Source organism: Sceloporus occidentalis, unplaced genomic scaffold, assembly GCF_023333645.1.
Source record: "Sceloporus occidentalis isolate IW3139 unplaced genomic scaffold, rSceOcc1.0.p SCAF_5, whole genome shotgun sequence".
Taxonomy (NCBI): Eukaryota; Metazoa; Chordata; class Lepidosauria; order Squamata; family Phrynosomatidae; genus Sceloporus; species Sceloporus occidentalis.
The window spans coordinates 118,642,094-118,660,987 of record NW_028316985.1 but is presented as its reverse complement, the minus strand read 5'-3'; positions in this window follow the sequence as shown (position 1 = coordinate 118,660,987).

Below are 18,894 nucleotides of genomic sequence, written 5' to 3'. Positions count from 1 at the left end.
ATGTGGTACTCATATTCGGGAGAGGGAGAGAGATGAAAATTTATTTTCTTAAAACAAACCATCAAGGTATCAGATTCTCCACAGCTTGTCTTAACAAGTACCTATCTTTCAAATTCTTTTGAAATAAATGGAAAGCCATAAATCCATTCATAGGACATAGCAGCAGGTGGAAAGAAACTTGAAGAAAAGTGTTTAAAATACATTCTAAACTTCCTCCACTTGTTTCTATTTCACTCTAGGCAATTGAGAAGATTTTAGTGTCTTGGTTTTCAAACCCATATACACATATGTGAGTCACCCCCATCTATAAATCACACCCATGGCAGGATGTGTGTTGTTTTTAATAGCGGAAGATACACATTAGTGTCCTAACTGGTCAGGAAATACTAGCTTAACATACATTTTGATAAATACATGGTCTGGCTCTTACCCAGAGAGACTCAATCATGTCTAGGCTCTGTGAAATCAGTTAAAGTTAAGTTAATCATTTGTCTTGCTGATTTCAACACTTTGCAAAAATATTTATTCCACATAGAAACATGTGGAGGGATATCAGGGTCATGTTTTTTGGTTTTGCCTCCCATACCCTATATGTTCAAGGTACAGATAATCAACATAGAAAGACTTTTCATATGGGCAGAAAGACAGGAGCATAGTGTAATGCTCCCGTCAATGTTGCACAATTTGGCAAAGATCTTCAGACGATGTCATGTGGGGGTGTGATAATCCTGTCATTATCCCATGAATAAAGAGGAGTCTTCCAGCCGCTTTTCTTTCACTGGAAAGTCCCTTGAATGAAAAGTGGCTGGAAAACTCCTCTTTATTCACAGGACAATAGTGTGATTATTGTGATGTCGTGCAACATCATCTGAAAATCTTTGACAAGTCGTGCTATTGATGGGAGCATAGTGCTATGCTCCCATCCTTTTTGCCCATCTGAGTATGAGTTTGTGAAACTTTGTGCACTTTGCTTCTGCTGCATGGACAATCAGTGTAACTGCTTTCCAGTCATGGTCAAAAATTTAATCTAATCAGCCAAAGGTCAGGGAAGAGCTGCAGTTTAACAGCTAGTGGCCACAGATTCCTACCCATTTATGGACTTTTTCAGATGGGCAAAAAGGATGGGAGCCACTGAGTCTTCTGGTGCATCTGCTGCCGCTGTTCGTCACTTCACTCTGAGGCTGGAACAAGATGCCCAGCCTCAATCATATGGCTGGGCACCTTGTTCTGTCCTCATAGCAAATGACTTCTGGCAGCACTGGATACACTGCATGGCAGAGTGGGATGCATTTCACACATCTGCCTGGTGTTGGAACAGAGGGCTCCAGATCTTCCGGGAAGATCCAGACCAACTGATATTTTAATTCATTTTAATGGGGTTCTGATACTGATGTCATCAGGTCTGTCCATACCAAAACTGGGGTTTGGACTGTGCATTGTCCAGTCTCCCTGCCAAGAGGATGAGGAAAACATTTTATTTGACCTGTGCAGACAGGGCCTTAGGGTTTTGATTTTGTTAAATAATAACATTCCAAGCTAGACAACAGTCTTCCCACATCTAGATCTTATGATCTGCAGCTGGGAAGATAAGATCTGCAGCTGTAGGGAAGGCTGAACTACAGCTTTAGCCTACTATTTGGAGGGGAATGATTATTCTAATCATGAGGTGAAAATTTAATTGGTAGGCTCTAATCTTAAGACAGAGTTGTTGGTTCTTTTATAGTAATGCAATGCTTTTTTAAAAAAGAGATGTGATTGATGGCTTATCATTCTAACAACACTAGTAACTTTATTGGTCATTAAATAATAAACTGTCTTTAACTGACTTCTGCCGGTATCTCACAGAAATCTGAGGTCTGAGGACAATGCAAGTTTATATATACTAATTCATTGGTGAAGGATAGGTGTTTAATCAGTTATAAAAATCCTTTATCACTTGACATTCCTAATTCATACATTTTCTGGGGAGAAATCATGATGAAATATACATTTTGGGGTTACCTATAGTCTCTCTTGGTCTTTCATTTAAGAACTCAGACCATACCTTCTGAAGGGGAAAAAATGAATTATGTCCCAGATAGTCACACACAATGAAATCAAGGAAAGGAAGCCATATCTCCATGGAGGCACTCTCTGGCTTCCCATGAACATAGGGTCAAATGAAGCAGCTCCAGCTGTGTCTTCCATGGCAAAAAGAGCTTTGAGGCACATGAAACATTGCACCTGCAAGTAGAGATGGAGAATGAGCTCAAACTGATTTGGCACACTACACCGGCGGCTTTTGGTTAGCTTAGTCAAAAGGTGAACTCTGGGAAGTTAGCTGAAGAGTTCCCCAGCCTGAGAGTAATTAGTTTTCAAGACTGGAAAAAAGCCAAGACCCCCAACTTTTGGCTGGTTGTCATTTTCTGTGTGGGACATTAACAAGGCCTCCTTGCTCTTCACATGCAGCTGTGTGTTGATGTTGATATACAGGTTTGCTAATCACATTGAAGTTGGGGGCTCCAGAGATTCTGTATTGACAGCAAGCTTTATGGATGTGACTTAGGCCATCTGAAGTGTGAAGGGTCATTCCAAGGTAGTTTGCTGCTTGACCACCCATGTCCACAGGCAATGCACTCAAAGCCAGCCAATCTAATATGTTACATGAAGTAGGAAATCCCGCAAGCACATCTCTCTATCTCTGGCAGTAAAGATGCAATAATCACAAAATAAATAAATTGTGACACTCAGAATCTACTCTTGAGAAGGACATCCAATGATAGAGCCAGCCTTTGCTTAGCAAGTCTACAGTTCAAATCTTGTTTCTGCTGGAAACACTTTCTATCATAATTACATTTTAGTTACTACAAAACAGCAGCATCAGACTACTACAAGCTGCTTGACTAGGCTATAAAGACATTTAAGATAAGGCTAACACCCTTCATGACAGTAAAGACACTAAAACAGAGTTAAGACCACAAAAAGAGTGATGCTATTCCTTGTTATATTATAACTGTGATGTAGTATAGGAGATTAATGCACAGGAAAACAGGTGCAGGTTATGTGCGGTTTGTATCTGTCCCTGATGGATCTTTGAGTCAAATCTTTGACTGTAAAGCAATATACAGATATTTTAATAAAGAATTGGTGACTCAAATGCCTGAAAAACAGACATGTGTTAATTGTTTAATATATTTATTATTACTACTAATAAATAATTTTAAAAGTCCTTTAAATTGTTTTCAATTTTTTTTAAAAAAATCCAGCCAAATAACCTTCTATTTAGCCACAATCTTTTTGCACATGAGTACTAGTTATTTATTTTTTTACCCCAACTCAAAATAATACTTCCAGTTTGCTATTTCCTGCCAACCTGCCACTTTTTCCAGGGCTGGGGAGAAGGAGTAAGGTGTAAAAGAGTAAGGTTTTTACAGGAGTAGGAGTAGGAATAAGGAGTAACAAAATATATTTGTTACACCTTATTCCTGTTATTATATTGTACATGCAAACACCAAAAACCAATTTTATTATATTGCAATGGGGAAGGGACTGGGAGGTAAAGAGAAACACACACACACCAGCCTTGCAAAGCAACCAGGGCTTTCTTCCAGGGCTGGGGAGTAGGAGCAGGAGTAAGGAGTAAAGGAGTATGAGGTTTTTGCAGGAGTAACTTCTGACTCCGAGTAGGACAAGGTGTAACCCCAAAATTACCACTACTCCCCAGGCCTGCTTTTTCCACCAGACATCTTCACTCTGCCTTTAACAGCAGTTTGATGTTTAGGCATTATAAGATAATAACTGCTATGGGAAATATCATCTGCAGATGTATACATATGTAATGGTTGCTAAAGGACAACAATAGGATAGACTATTTTTTCCAACAGTTGGCAACATAACTGTCCCAGCTCACTGTTCTCAGTATTCCAAACTATACTTCACCCTTATCCTTTAACATTACCAAATGAGCCTGATATGTCCAGTTGCAATGGCACTGGATTTCTTTACCTCAAAGTGTAACAACCTCACATTATTAATTTTCCATTCATTCTCCTGATAACCACCAAGAGCTTGGCAGCTATAAGTGCTGCCCTTCAGCAGAAGCCAATAGTTTCTTCAATAGAGCAGTGGGAAAACGCTGGGACTATGTAGTAAAAAACAGATTTTCTGTTCTGATGATTGGGGCTCCCTTTCCTATACAAGCTGATTTGTGGACTTAATTTTAAAAAGTACAAGTATATGACTGAAATGGAAAAAGAAAACCCCAAGAACAGCAAGACAGTTATGCATTCAGATAACAAGTAAGGTTCTATCCACACTACTTAGTTATAGCACTTTGATATCACTTTAACTGCCCTAGCTCCATGCTATGGAATATTGGAATTTATAGTTTTGTGCAATGATTGAGAGTTATTTACAAATAGATACTAGAGTGCTCTAGGGAATAATTCATTGTATCTCAACAAAATACAAATCCCAGGATTCCATAAGATGCAACCATGACAGTTAAAGTGATCTCAAACTGCTATCACTGTGCAGTGTGAATATATCCAAAGATACATGTACTGAAATATTTTGACCTTGTTTTATCTATCTCACAGTAAACTCAGAAGGTGACCAACAAGGACAGTGGCACTAAAAACAGGACCACCAAGAAACATGAATGTATTCCTCCATGTGTGGACAAACACCAGTGTTTTTAATATACATGTCACTGGGATGCAAATGTTTGCATATTACATTTTCCTACACAAGAACAAAGAATTTAAAAAGTGTTCTGACATGGCGTGAGATTAAAAGTTTCTGTGCAATTCTCACATATATTTTTTTAACTCAGGAACTTTTTTGTAAAAAATATCATTTGAACAACAGGATGTTTTCTAATTTAAAAGGATCAGGGGTTTTGTTAGTGGTAGCAAACTTATCATGCCTTTACTCAGAACAGTAATTGCTAATCTGCATATAACTTTAAGAGTTTAGACATGTCATATACAGTGTTCAATTCATTTACTGTTGGTCTTAGCTGCATCCATTAGTCTGCAGTTACTTCTGTTTGTTCAATCTGGAGTTCTCTCTCTCTCTCTCTCTCTCTCTCTCTCTCTCTCACACACACACACACACACACACACACACACACACACACGTTTGATAAACACGTTAAGGAATTTCTCATCATGAGATGTCATACTGTACTATCTTTAGCATTTGTAAGAAATCTGTTTCATATGTTTTTAGGAAGAAGACCATGCCTGCCTTGTTTCCTTGTTACACCCTGTGCATAAGTGGAAATTGGTTGTTGCTCACCTTTTGTTTGCACATATTAATTACTCTGCTTATGAGGTACTCTCTTGCATTCCTTGCAGGATTTTGCGCGCGCACACACACACACACAATATTTGTACAAATAATAGTTGGGTCCCCCCGCTGCCACCACCAAAATAAAACATGCCAGAATAGGAAAAATCTTATTAGCAGCTGACCATTTTTTCAAAGGGACATCATGATTTGTTTACACACACACACACACACACACACACACACACGCACACTCATTCACTGAGGTTGAAAAAATATGCAAGTATTCTTGTCATCCCTGGTACAGGTAGAGTTCCCTTAAGTCACTTATCTCAAGGAGTAACATGTTCAGTACCCATGGAATGTGAAATTTTGGTTGAAAAAGACAATTGGAAGAATGAGGGGTGAGGAGAATGGAATGGAACATCCTGGAGAATGGTGGCAGTAATGCTGAACTGGAGCATCCTTGTTCGTGGATGAGAACAGCACATTTTGTTGTGGATTGCATTAGGTCAGTGGATGGGGTCACTTCAGCATCTTTTCTGCCTTTGGAAGCATGGCAGGATTTCTGACCGCAACTGCATTCTGAAAAAGGACTGAAAAAACCTTATAGCTGCTTTTGTACAGTATGCATTTTCTTTTCTTTGTCGGGTTGGAGGGACAGTGTTATGGAGCAGAAACTGCCACTGAGAGAGCTCTTCCGAATGTTTTGAGGATGGGCTGGGAGTTTGGGGGTTTCTCAGGGCCTGGGAGCTGCAGGATACCTGCCCTTGCAGCAAACAATAATTCCCGATATAGTCAGTTGATGTGCTACTTCTATGGTAATAAAAAAAAAAGCTTGAAAAGTTACATTTTGGACTAGGACTACACAATGCTGGAGAATTCTTGTATTTGTGATCCCAAATAACATTTCCAAGCTCTGGACAAAAAAACAACAAAGCATTTAGACCTGTCTTCACAATAAGGCAACACTTTTTAGGAACATGGCAAAGTTTCTCTGATTAAGTGCCCTTTCCACCTGTCCTATGAAGAATTTATGATGTGGACATTGTCTAGGGGCCAATTTTTCAAACCACATCTATTTATTAAACAGGTGGCAAGATGGCAGGCAGGTGGCGAGAACTCTTTTGCACTAGTCCAAAGCCAGCTCCACCACCCACCAAGCACTTGCTGACATTTCTGCTGATTGTTCACTGAAAATACATGGCATGATATTGGCCCCGGGCAGAGACCCCAGTGATGATAATCACCCTCTGTTGGGCTGAACTGAAGCCAGATCAAAAGCCACATGGAGGCATGAAAAGCAAACTGAGTAGAAGCAAAATCATTTCTGTTTTCCTTTCTTCTATTGATTCACATAATATTGTCAATTCAGTCTTTCAGATATTAGTGCGGGGAAGGAGAAAGAGAAGTTTTCCCCCCCAATTGTCTCAGGACTAAGATGCACATTTTGTCTGGGCAGACTGAATTGAATTATGTCTTAAAGAATATAATTTTAATATTTGCAAGAACAAAAGACAGATAGTCACAGCTTCTAGTATGTGCTCATTATGAAAAAAGACCTGCTAGCATCTAGACACGTGTGCAACCCTGTTCAGACTGGATTCAGTCCAAGGAAACTTTTCTTCTGTTCCTCTCTCGCCACCCAATTCTCTCACTTCTTAGAGCAGGGCTGTATGGTCGGCTATTGTATCCATCTCACAACTTCTTGAACCAGGGCTACTAAGTGGTGTTTGGTACTCTGTGTTAATCACAGCTCCAAATTTCTCCCCTTTAAATATTGTTGAGATATATATATATATATATATATATATTAACATATTTTAAAGCAAAATGCAAATCCTTGAAGAACTAAACAAATATTTGATCAGATAAAGGGGTCAGGCACTTGATGAAACACACAAAGCAGTCAGATTGCCTGAAGCAAGGCTGCCCAGAGCACTGATTGCTTTCATTTCTCATCTTCAAAGGGCAAGGAAGAGTGGGAAAGAAGAGCAGGCCATCACAACTTAATCCATGGTCTACATAAATGTATTTATATGGGCAAATGTGGGGGACAGTTCATATGCCACCATTCTGAACATGAAGGCCAATCGCAGTCTTACTAGCTTATCCTAACCATGAATAATGTTCATGGGTTTTAGCCATAAATCTTCATATCTATTCATTCTTGGGTTGTTTTGCTCAAGCACTGAACAACAATTCATTTACTTTCACTGATGTAGTGGTGTCAAGAGCTCAAAATAACAGTTCCTTGTAAGCATGTTAAAGTTGTCCCTCCACATTCACTGGGGTTAGGGGTGACGGACCCCATGAACGTGGAAAAACCGCAAATAAACACTATTATTTTTACTTGAGATGAATCCCCAGGTCTTCCAGTGCAACTACATGGTCAACATTTGCCAGACGTTGATCACAGAAGCATGCTGGATGACCTACAAATGCTTAGAGATGTGTTTTCTCTGTAGGCACCTCTGGGTTCTCCAGCACAACTCTATGGTCAGCTTCTGGCAGAGTTGTGCTGGAGGACCTAGAGATTCCTACAGAGAAAACACTAGAGAGAATATATTAATCAAAACCACAAATAATCAAATCTGCAAAAGTCAAAGCTGCAAATGGGGAGGGCCAACTGTATGAGGAGAATCCACCAGATGACTTTCTCTCTCTCCCAGTGTGTTTTCACATCCAGGAAGTTAACTGTTTATTATCTGAGACAGTCACTCTCTGAGCTTAGCAAACTTAACAAAGGCTGCATCCACAATGGAGAAATAATGCAGTTTGACACTACTTTAAATGCCATGGCTCAATGCTATGGAATTCAGGGAATTGCAGTTTTGTAAGACATTTAGCTTTCTTTGTCAGGGAGTACTGGTGCCACAACAAACTACAATTCCCAAAATTCTATCGTACTGAGTCATGGTAGTTAAAGTGGTGTCAAACTGCATTATTTCTGCTATGCAGATGCAGCCAAAGAGGTCATATTCTAGACCAGCCCCATTGTTCGTACCCTCAAGCTGCATGTACCAGCAAACAATGGGGGTGGGTGCTCTAAAAATATCTGAAGGAGACAATGATTCACTCTCCATAGGTTGAGCAGCTGACAGATGGTCAAGGATGTCCATTTCACTACTATTATTTGTACTGGCAACCAGGTCTGGTTTGGAGCAGCTAATGTACCATGCATCCTCTTATCACGCCTATCTTCCCATTTCAGTAAAATTATCCCTCTTTTCAGATCAGAAATGCAATGCCACAATAGTGAGTGGAATAAATAAGACTTTGGCTGACAAAGTAAGAATTGTCAGTTGTTACGGGTTTGTGAAGGTCATGGGGAGAAAGCTTGGAGAACAAGGAAAAGGGAAAGGAGTTGTACAACGGTTAGAGGAACTTATTACAAGCCATTCTGATCACCTTATCTTTCTTCCATTCACCGACACATATAGGCATATTTACATACTAAGATGCTTAATAATGACTCAAACAGTTGGTCCATTTGGCCCAACATTTACATTGACTAATAGTGCTTCTGCAAGATTCTTCATACAGGTTGTTCAATAGTGAGGGGCTGGAGATCTTCACCATGCATAATTTACACTCTTCTACTGAGTTATGGCTCTTCCTTTATACTTCCACAGTGACCAAACAGGCAGAAATAGTGTTCATACAGCATACTTCTGCTGGGAAAGGCTGAATATCTTTGTAAACCAACATACCAACCTGCCCCAAATCTAAATTCTTCAGCAGAGGTTCTGTTGCCTGTCCCAACACCTTATGAAGCAAGGTTGGTGTATACACATGATAGGGCTTTCTTTGTAACAGCACTGTGACTGTGGACCTCTCTAACAAGGAACGTAAGGTTGGCTCTCTCTCTCCTGAGCTTCTGATGGGAAGTCAAAAGAGTGCCATTGCATATGGCTTTTGGTCCTCAAAATTTCTCTGGCTGCTTTTAAGTGTTTGGTTTTAAATTATTATTATTATTATTATTATTATTATTATTATTTTAATTAACATTCAAAGTTAACAAAAGAAACAAAACAACAGACAGAACAACAAATTCATACAAGTAAATTATTTTAAAGGAACATTTTTAGTTTGTTTTTAGAAATATTTATTTATATATTGTTTTAAATGTTTTTATCCATTATGCATCCCCTCAGAGGACCTGGTGAGCTGCAAGGCAATATATAAATCCCTTAAACAAAACAAACAAACAAGCCATAATCTGCCTCCAATTGAGCTTCTAAAGGCACATCTTGTCCATGATTAAATGAATGATGCAAACCGTTAACTGTGGAATCCAGGCTCAGTGACACTCCATTTGTCCCTAACTCTATTGATTGAAAACAGATATTTACAGTAATGAAGACCAGATATGTAGGGATTTCACTTTCCTTGGTGATGTCCATTGCAAAAGGAGTGCCTTGAGCTCATTAGGGGAAAGCTGAATACAGTGGGCCCTTAGTATCCATTGGGGTACATATCCTCCGTGGATACCAAAATCCATGGATGCTCATGTCCCAATAAATATTATGGCATTGTGAAATAGAATCATAGAGTTGGAAGAGACCACAAGGGCCATCCAGTCCAACCTCCTGCCATGCAGCATCCCCGACAGATGGCCATCCAGCCTCTGTTTGAAGACCTCTAAGGAAGGAGACTCGACCACACTCCAAGGGAATTTGTTCCACTGTCAAACAGCCCTTACTATCAGGAAGTTTCTCCTAATGTTGAGGTAGGTGGGTTCCAGACCGCCAAAAAGTACGTGCTCGGCATGTACTAGGGCTAGAAAGGGGTGTCCTTTCCGGATGCCCTAACCCTAGTACATGCCGAGTACGTACAAAATGGCGGTGCCCATTCTACATGGGCACCGTCATTTTGACATAGCGGACACTTAGCATCCGCACATCACGGTGCGGAAATGACACCGCAAGTGTGCCATTGGCGCCTTGCGACGTCATTTCCGCACTGCAAAAAGAACCCACTTTTTGCGGGTTCTTTATGCTGCATCAGGGAATCGCGCAGTTTGTCCACTGCGGTTCCCTGACGCAGTAAACACCGGCGCCGGCAGACAGCCCTTTTGGGCGGTCTGTAAAGTGCCGCAGAATCTCTTTTCCTGCAGTTTGCATCCATTGCTCCGGGTCTTATTCTCTGGAGCAGCAGAAAACAAGCTTGCTCCCTCCCCAATATGACATCCCTTCAAATATTTAAACACGGCTATCATATCATCTCTTAACCTTCTTTTCTCCAGGCTAAACATACCCAGCTCCCTAAGGCGTTCCTCATAGGGCATGGTTTCCAGACCCTTCACCATTTTAGTCCCCCTCCTTTGGACATGCTCCAGTTTCTCCACATCCTTTTTGAATTGTGGTGCCCAGAACTGGATACAGTATTCCAAGTGGGGCCTGACCAAAGCAGAATAGAGCGGCACTATTACTTCCCTTGATCTAGACACTATACTTCTATTGATGCAGCCTAAAATCGCATTGGCCTTGTTAGCTGCTGCATCACACTGTTGACTCATGTTCAACTTGTGGTCTACTTGGACTCCCAGATCCCTTTCACACATAGTTTCATTGTCTCCCTTATATAAAATGGCAAATCAAGTTTTTGCTTATTGGAATTTATATTTTTAAAAATATTTTTATGCCATGGATGACTGAATCCATGGATAAAAAAATCCATGGATATGAAGGGCCGACTGTATATGCAACTAATATATAATTAAAGCCAGTAAGCATCCTTTCAGATGTGTTTCATTTCCAACTAGGGTTGTTAGGATTCAGGGTACTACACTACCCAATTCTTGTGGGTATAGGAGAGATTCACATTCTCTGGTTTTTGTGGGATCAGCTCTTGGGAAAAGACAAGGCTACAAACAAACCTCTAGTCAGGCAAGGAGCCTTCTTCCTGGCTGTGCAGCTTGATGCTCTTTGTGAAGGTTAATTGATTTAAATCAGGTCTTGAAACTTGCAAAGACAATTTCCATGTAAGAAAATGTATTCTATTTCTATGTTTGTGTCTGTTTGAACGACAAGCAATGAGCAACTGTGGTTGCTATTTAATGCACAATGCTTAATGACATCACCAGGCCCTCTCTGGCTTTTGCCCAGAAATATCTAGTCCTTGGATGATTCTGACCTAGCAACCTTCTCTATTGTTTTAAGGCTATTGGGGAGATTGCCTGTTTGTGGAAATCGTGTACATCCTGGATAATGTGGTTGGATAGGATTGGAGCATAAACCTGTTCTATCTTGATACATTTACTAAAGCATACCCTTACGCTAACCTGTTTGTTGGCTTTGTTCGAATTTTACAGCCAATCCAGCTAGTTATAGCAGATCCAAACTAGTCTGTCTTCCAATTTATATAGAATAGAAGACAAAGAGGTCGATGACTGTAAACAAGGCTTCAAGAAAGAACCATCAGAAATGGTCTGGTGGTGGGAGATAACAGTAAGAACTGGCTGGTGGCCACATGAACCACTTGCCCCAGTCTGACCAGGATACCTTTTTGCCATCTGAATCACAGATGTAGAGTTTTTAACAAAAACCAGCCCATAACATTTTGTTGCCTAAGGCACAGCAAAAATGGTACCCCTCTATATTTAGTCCAGATATGTTGGCACCTGAGGCAGAAAGTCTCACAAGTGCTTCTTGTTCATCCTGGCAGTGAACCACACAATGGTAATAAATTAAACAGCTAACAATTTGCTTTGAGAATTTAGTGGTGTCTTCCAGTTCATCCTCTGTCATTGACATCTCACCCAAAATCTGTCACTTATTTACCAGAGGCAGCTACCTTACTGCATCTAATGGTAGGAACAGCCATCTTATTTACAGGCTTAATTTAGGAGGGGCAGTATCATTCAGGCCCTGTTTGAGATAGGCATGGGGCTGTGCACACCGACCATTAAGGCTGGCCTTGGGGCGAAGTCAGGGCATGGCATATATATGACACACGTCCCGACTTCGGCCTCATGATGACATGATGCCACACACCACTCTATGTGGCATGTGGCATCACGGCACTCCTCTGGCACTGTATTTACATGATGCAGCACCAAAGCAGCACATTAAAGCTGCGGCACCATGACTATTGCACCCTTTCCAGGGCACAAAAAGGAGCCGCTTTCTGCGGCTTCTTTTTGTGCCCTGGAAAAGCCAGCTTGGGGCTGCGGCGTGCGGTTGCCATGGCTCCAATCTGAGGGAGATGGAGACAGCTGCAGGCCACCCCTTCAGGGGCGGTTTGCACAGCCCCTTAGTTACCTGCATTTGTAATTTTGGGTTATATTGTTGGGTGCCTTCAAGTCATTTTTAACTTATGGTGACCCTATCATGAAATTTTCTTAGCAAGATTGGTTTAGAAAGGGTTTGTCATTGCCTTCCTCTCAGGATGACTTGCCCAAGGTCACACAGGGACTTTTCTGTGGCTGAACAGGGATTTAAACTGTCATCTCCCAGAGTCTAGTCCAACACTCAAACCACTACACCACACTGGCTATCTAAACCAAAATGGTGTTGGATTTTTGAAGAACTCATTCAGAGTGTTGAATCTTATAAGGCTTGCAATGGACAACATCCTGTACTATACCCATGGGCATCAGGCTAGTTTGCCCAAGGTTGGGGAGTGCACCTACCACACAGAGCTCTGTCCTCTCATACCTAGAAACATAGAGTTGGAAGAGACCACAAGGGCTATCCAGTCCAACCTACTGCCATGCAGGAACTCACAATCAAAGCATCCCTGGCAGATGGCCATCCACTTTGGAGGCCAAGACCTCCAAATAAGGAGACTCCACCACACTCCAAGGGAGTGTGTTCCACTGTCAAACAGCTATCACTGTCAGAAAGTTCTTCCTAATGTTGAAGTGGAATCTCTTTTCCTGTAGCTTGCATCCATTGTTCCATCTTCTAATGTCTGCAGCAGTAGAAAACAAGCTTGTTCCATCCTCAGTGTGACGCCCCTTCAAATACAGGACTATCATATCACCTCTTAAACATACCTTGCTCCCTAAGTCTCTCCTCATAGGGCATGGTTTCCAGACCCTTCACCATTTTGGTAATCTCATTGTTGCATCTCATTGTTGCTCCCCTCATCCGGTGCCTGGAGGTGTCTTTCTTTGCCTTATAGATAACATTTAGGTTCTGGTGTGAATATTTAAATCAGGTATTACAGAGATGCCAAAGGATATTAGCATTGCCACTCTTCACACCTATAAACTCACAGCCGTTGGTACTTCCCATGTGTTTACTGAAGTCCAAGTTTTTTGTTATTCTTGTCTCCTTTACATTTCTGTGCTGGAGACACAGATTTACTTGAAATGTTCATATAGTGATGTACAGTATATGCATGGATATAACTTTAGAAATAATTGTGTGTGTTTGTGTGTGTGTGTGTGTGTGTGTCTTCAAGTCACCTGTTGACTTATGGCAACCCAATGAATTTTGTAGGGTTTTCTGAGGCAAGGAATACTGAGATGGTTATTGATATTTAAATACAAATATATGATACATTCTACTATAGTGAGGAGGGATCGGACAATGTAACCTATGTATGCCTGTTCAGTCTGCCATCTGGGAGCTAGATGTTAGTAGTCTAATCCAAGGCCCCAGCTCCCCTTTCTTGATCTTATCATTCTTGATTTGCCCAAGAATCGCCTTTGAAACACAAAATTCTCTATAGCTGGCAGACAGCTAACTTGCACTTACTTTATGTAAACTCTATTGTATCTAAGGAGATCACCTTCTGAGTAGATATGCATAGAATTGAAAGGAAGAATTAGGATCATGACATTAACGTTTTTTGCTTTCTGCCAAACATTTGGAACTCAATCTTCAACTATAAAATGCCTACTGGGAGACAGATAAGTTGCCTGTGACTCTGTGGGCAGCTTTTGAGTGTCTCTAATTATTAATTTCCTTTCTGATTGAAAAACACAAGACAAGTGACCACACTTTTTTTCCATCAAGGGACAGTAACATATTGCTGTTAGGTCCATTAATTATTGGCAATTGTGTCAAATTACATAGAAGTAGACTTGCTATGCCCTTCAAACTGTTCGTTTCCAGTAAGGATGCTTATCAATGATTGCTATATGAGATTAATGTATGTTGAACTAAAATGCAGTGGAGGGTTTTTAAGAGGAAGAGGGTAGATATTAAGATAAGCACATCCCAGTGGTACTATTTACTATTTAATACAATAGTACCGTCCCTTCCTAGTACCAAAAAAAGAATGTGGAGCACATTTAAGATCCCCACCATAGCCACAGTTGTATGTATTCTACAATATGGGATCTAGAATCCGCATCCTGAAAAACTCAGATGTTTGTGTTTAAATCAAATTTCCAGCCCTCAGGGAAAACCTAGTCATGGTCAGTGCCTAGCTAAATCTTGGAAACCAGCTGAATATTCTGTGTAGGATATCTAACAGGTAAGACAAGAAGGTTAGCCTATTGGTTCTTTTTCAGTGAATTACAGAAATCATAGACATAAAATAAACACATTTAAGCATTGTGGTGTACACAATTACACAAAGTACAAACCCCAGAATTCCATGGGATGCAGCCATGGCAGCTAAAATAGAATCATACTGCTATGACTGTATAGTGCCAAAGTGGAGTGGCTGTGTTAGTCTTCTCTATCAAAAAATCAAACAGTTTTGTGGCACAGTCTTGTGAAGTGAAGTGGATTACAGTCCATGAACGCTTATGCCAAATAAAATGTGTAAAGGTTCCACATGATTCTTTATTGTTGTTTTTCACCACAGAAATTATGATGACCATAAGGAAGGGAATGGGAATGATAACTACATCCTTGAAGATAATCCCAACTGGGAACAGTCAACAGTGTTTGAGGAACTGCAACCATTAAGCACTTGCCCTTGACAAAATAGCCTATAGAATGCCAAATAAATAGATAGTAACAAAAAATGCCATTCTCAGAGGATTTTGCTGCTATTTTTACCGTCAGGAGTTAAATTTGAGCAAAACAATAACAGAAAACCCAAGGGGGAAAAAATCCAAACTGATAATTTAAAAAGTGTTAGAAGCATAAGGAAACAAAACAATAGAAGTCCATAGATGATATAAGGCTGTTGTTGTTGGGATCATAGAGCTGGAAGAGACTACAAGGGCCATCCAGTCCAACCCTCTGCCATGTAGAAACTCACAACCAAAGCAGCCCCAATAGATGACAATCCAGCCTCTGTTTAAAGACTTCCAAAGAAGGAGACTCTACCACACTCCAAGGGAGCGTGTTACAATATTGAACAGCTCTTACTGTCAGAAAGTTCTTCCTAATGTTTAGATGGAATTTCTTTTCGTATAGTTTGAATCTATTGCTCTGGATCCTATTCTCCGGAGGAGCAGAAAACAAGCTTGCTCCATCCTCAGTATGACACCCCTTGAAATATTTAAACAGGGCTATCATATAACATCTTTAACATTCTCTTCTCCAGGCTTGTTGTTGTTGTTGTTGTTATTGCTGCTGTTGTTGTTGTGTGCATTCAAGACATTTTCAATTTATGGTGATTCTAAGGTAAACCTGTCCCGGGGTTTTCCTGACAAGGTCACACAGTGGGTTTCCATGGTTGAGCAGGGATTAGAATAGTTTCCAGAGTTGTAGTCCAATGCTCAAACCACTACACCACACCGACTCTTATTAGATCATATAGAACAGTGGTTCCCAACCTTTCTAATGCCGCGACCCTTTAATACAGTTCCTCATGTTGCGGTGACCCCTAACCATACAATTATTTTCGTTGCTACATGCAAATATGTGTTTTCCGATGGTCTTAGGCGACCCCTGTGAAAGGGTTGTTCGACCCCCAAAGGGGTCCCAACCCACAGGTTGGGAACCACTGATATAGAAGCAAATAACGATATTGACAATGTGTCACTCTTACAAGAATATATACAAACATATAACAACCATAAAACAAGAACAGCTTCAATATTGATAAATAGTCCTAAAGCTGGAATTTCATAATAAAAGCTAGAGTCTTATAAATATCCAGGTATCTTCAAACAGCAATGTGAATAGGACAGTTGAGCAAAATATAATCCAAGAGCTGTGTACCACTGAGGAGCTGAAATGAAGAGCTAAAATATGAGTATTCTCACTTCTCAGCCATGTGGAGCCATTTCAGCGAATCTTCATCACTGCTTAAGAATAAAGTTTTCCAAAATTGTCCCATCAGAAATAGACAGAATATACTAGATACCAAGGATACAATTCACAAATGATGCATTGGATATCACTCTTTAAAGATAAATTCACATTTATTCAAGCTGACACACACATGTGCTTCAGATTACAACTCCTAAAATTTTCCATACAACATGGACATGGGTGGAAATTTGGCCCCCAAGAAGTAGTCTTTTCAAGCTCTGCATGTATAAACAGATCATTTTGAAGGGCCAAAGGTATATAAAGACATAGCAAAAGAAGAGATGAAATGCTCATAGATTTTTTGCAAATGGATCAATAATAATAGCAGAGCCATTGTTGTAGAGGTCCTCAAAACAGGTGTCACTGAAAGAATGCTGGAATAAAATGGTGGAAGATATGCTGTCTCAGAATGAATTAGAAAAGCAAGAGTCCTCATTTCTTAAAATGAATCCAACTTTGCAAAAGTTCATCTGTGCAATTAGGGTTATTGCTGAAAGCTGCTGCTGAAGCAGAAGACTGAGCATATACCCTTCAACTGTCTTGATTTGACAGAGACAGTCCTGATTAAACCTATTGTCATTGCACCTTTTCTGTTTCTGCTAAAATGTCCCTGCTTCTCTCTCCTCCCCCCTTTCTCCTTTTGTGATCAGTTTAATTGCTGTAAATTGAGTACAAAGTGCAAAAGTAGTTTACATTCAAGGCAAAAGCAAACTCCTAGTGTATCTGTTTTTCCTCATCAATAACTTTTGCCATCTTGACTGCACTCTGATGTTGCTTGGCCACATGTGTCCCAGTTTTCATCTGTGCAGTACTGGAGTATGTTAGCAGTGAAATGAAGCTAAAGCTCACAGGGTCAGAACACTGATATTTTTTTGATTTTCAGAGATAAAGACAGCATTTGACACCTTGCCTCTGGTTTAATATTCTAACAATTTAATTCTGTTTTAATGTATCATTATGTTTTTAATTGCATTGTTTTTAGATGTTGTGAAGCTGCTCTGAGTCCCAGTTCTGGAAAAAGAGCAGGACACAAATAAATATGATGATGATGATGATGATGATGATGATGATGATGATGATGATGATGATGATGATGCATGACAAGTTATATGGGGGAAAGCGAGAGCAGAGAGCAATGAGATGGTGAATCAACCAGAGGAGTTGAATGTCCCATGCCTGATTAATTTTCTAGTGTGGAAAAGAGCATGAACATTACATGTGGTGTTAAGAGCCAAACTGATTGTGTCAATGCCATGAAGTACAGTCTGCCTTGCATGGATTAAGCTTCACTTTCTTAGCTCTTGTCCAGTTCAGTAATACTCTGAAGCACCAATCCAGAATCTCAACATGTGTTTCCATGAAAAAAAAATCTGCAATGAAAATTGAATGAAGTGGCAATAAATTCCTTTTCCAATGAATGAGTCCATTGATTACACCTTGAATCCCTCTTGAGCAAAGGAAAATATCTTTCCACAGCAAATTTCTGAGCCTGGTTGAAAGATACGTTTGAGAAGAACTGAGAAAGCTAGGATACTTTCCAGAAGGATAGAAAATATTATCGCTTTGCTTTGAAGTTGAAGAGTGTTCATTGTTTTCCAGAGATTACCCTGTGGATGAATGGGGGGGGGGGGGGGATATGTCATTCAGCTTAATGAATTCTTGGACTATACTTCCACCTTGTGGTTGATACAGGAAAAATGCTAATTATTCTTGTTTGACTAGCTAAGTTTTGCTCCAGCTTGCGAGTCAAGGGTTTTAGGAATATGGATAATTGGTCCTATGTATCTGCGAATTCTTTATCCCCCCCCCCCAGGACAAATGGGAAGAAAGTACAAAGGTTCTGCTACTTTGGGATAATCCAGGGGTACTAAGGTCTGGTTGGCTTTGGGGAGATCCTTTGCTGTTTTTGCTGCTTCTGGGGAGTCTGTAAAGGGGCAGTCTGTAAACCGCCCAAGTTACTTTGGAGCTGGCACATCCAGGATTACACTCTGTGAAACAGAGATAATGCAGAGGGAGGCATGCAAGTAAGGCAGAAATAATGCAATGTTTAAAATACAAGTACATGACAAATGAATAATTTGACAGGGTATTTAAATATATGCATATGTGCCTATACAAGTATAAATATAAACAAAAGGATTTCCTGGGAAAGTGTACATGCCCATGTGTGGGAGAATTAAAAAACAACAACCTGGTACCATGTTACAGCCTGACAGGGATCCCTGGTGACACAGTGGTTAAATGCCAGTACTGCAGCCACAAGGTTGTGTGAGTTTGATCCTGAGGGCTCCAAGGTTGACTCAACCTTCTATCCTTTCGTCAGTTGGTAAAATGAATATCAAGCTTGTTGGGAGCAATTGGCTTATGCGTTGTAAACAGTTTAGAGACTGTATAGTTCAGTATGAAGCGGTATAAAAATATAAATGCTATAATGCTATTGCTGCAGCTCATC